Here is a 2267-nt window from a genome sequence, read left to right on the forward strand (position 1 = left end):
ATCACTCATTTCTATGCATTCTTGTTAGTTGATCTTTTCTTTTCGGTTATTTATTGAGCATCCGCTGTGTTCGTCCATAGATAGGGGGAGCATTCCAAGCTCATTATGATTTAAGCCCCTAGCTTTATGGCCATACGATGCTCCTTGGTGATTTTCTCGAACTATTTTCTTAAAAAATCTACTAAGCCTATGGCTAATTATTTGTGAAAACTTGAGGGTTTGAGAGATGTCACTCATACCAGTTCCATTTGGTGTTTAGTTGTGTGCTTTTGAAGATGGAACTTGGTTGGGTCAAAGTCGGGCGTGGAGCTTAGTTGAAAAAAGTGCTCAGAGGAGCACCGGACGATGCACCGGACGCTCAGCGTCCGGTGCGGTGCAGTGCGCCAGACTGCACTCACCGGACGCAGGAACAGTATCCCTGTTGCGTCCGGTGAAGTGCGTCCGGTGCTCACCAGGCGTCACCTGAAGCACCGGACGCTAAAGCCAGCGTCCGGTGCCCATCGTCCGGTGCGATGCCAAATTGCAAACCTCTCTGCGCATGAGTCCGGTGGTCACCGGACACGTCCGGTGCAACATAAAGAGCGTCCGGTGACCCCGCGGCGGGCGGATATAACCCGCGCCCAGGGGTTTCTCGCGGCCGGTTCTTTTCCTCTCCGTTCTCTGGCCGCGCCCGCGTCCTCGCCCTGCCCTAGCGCCGCCGCTGCCGTCGATTCCCGGCCCTCCGCGGCGCCCTTGGAATCTTCCCTCGCGCCAGATCCGCTAAGGGAATCCCCCCCTTTCTCTCTCCTCGCCAGTGCTCTTCTCTCCTCGAAGAGTTAGGGTTTGGGGTAAGATTCTTGGACCTCGCCCTCAAAGTGTTTGTTTTATCGTATGAATAGATTAGATTGTTGTTTTCAACAGCGATTTGATTTGTTCTATCTCTATAGCACCTTGAGGAGTGGCTTGGAGGTCTCCGGAAGTTTCCGATCGTGTCATCTCCTTCGGAGCGCGTCCAGTCTTCGGATCGTAAGCCTTCGAGCCCTAATCTTATCTTTTCTTGGGATCCATAGGTTTATCTCATCTCTAGTCGGTATATTTACTTATATAGACCTTTTCTTGTCAATTCTCTGCAGTACATTGTTCTCCATTGCCGGTCAGTTGCTTGTCGGACACTTGAGTTGCTATGGCTCGCACCAAGAACGTCAGTGGACCGACAGCTGGCTCAGGAGGTTCCCCAGGAGGTGATGGTGGAGGTGATCCTCCCCGTCGCTTCTCAGCGGCAGAGAAAGGCAAAGGAAAGAAGCTGGCCACCAAGAAGCGGAAGGCCAGTGATAGAGATGCAGAGGTCGCAGAGGCAGTTGCAGCAGCAGCCGAGGCAGCCGAGAGGGGTGGTCGTTCTGGTTCTCTGAGAATCGGGGATGATCTCACGCCACGTCAGAGGCGTGCAGTGCTTGAGGCAGAGGCTTTCCATGGATCCCCTCCAGGGACCGTGACGATTGGAGGACAGAGGGTTAGACTTGTGGTTAGGGATCCGGCTCAGGAGGGTACGGACACAGAGACGGAGACCCAGGCAGAGGGTCCAGCAGAGGGACAGGAGCAGGAGTTGCCACTGAGGAGGTCGACGCGTGCTCGTACTCAGGCCACTTCCCGGACTGGTACGCAGGGACAGTCCGCCTCCACAGCTCGAGCCGCTCCGGCTAGAGGCACTCCAGCTTCCCGCCAGAGGCCAGTCAGGGTTCACAGGGATCTCACCCTTGTGTCAGCCAGAGAGATCCAGCAGCTGCGGTTCGTTCCCTTTCCGACTTGGTTTCCAGCTGCCAGGGATCCCAGAGCCGGTGCCCGCTTCTACACCATAGTCCAGGAGGATATTCACGAGGCATTGGTTCGCTCTCAGTCACAGTTTAGAGAGCACAGGGTGATTGACCTGGAGATTCTCGGGAACGTGGTCGGGGCAGATATCCGTCAGTATTTTACTTACCTCCATGGCCTCCCAGAGCTGCTAGCGCTTCCAGGTACTTATTGCGAGCAGTGGGTCAGAGAGTTCTATGCGTCAGTGTGGATTTCTCCAGATCACACCTATATCCACTACGCACTGGCCGGGACAGACTACAGAGTGACAGCTCAGAGGGCTAGAGAGGTGCTTGGACTGCAAGCCTCTCCCACCAGGATTCACCAGCTGTGCTACGGGAACGTGGATCCTCCTCGTCGTCCTCATGGTGGTGAGATACCACCAGTTGACTTCGTGGCTCCATGCTTCCGTGCACCCTTTGGGGAGGGCTCCAGCAGGA

Source organism: Sorghum bicolor, chromosome 7 (genome assembly GCF_000003195.3).
Source record: "Sorghum bicolor cultivar BTx623 chromosome 7, Sorghum_bicolor_NCBIv3, whole genome shotgun sequence".
NCBI lineage: Eukaryota > Viridiplantae > Streptophyta > Magnoliopsida > Poales > Poaceae > Sorghum > Sorghum bicolor.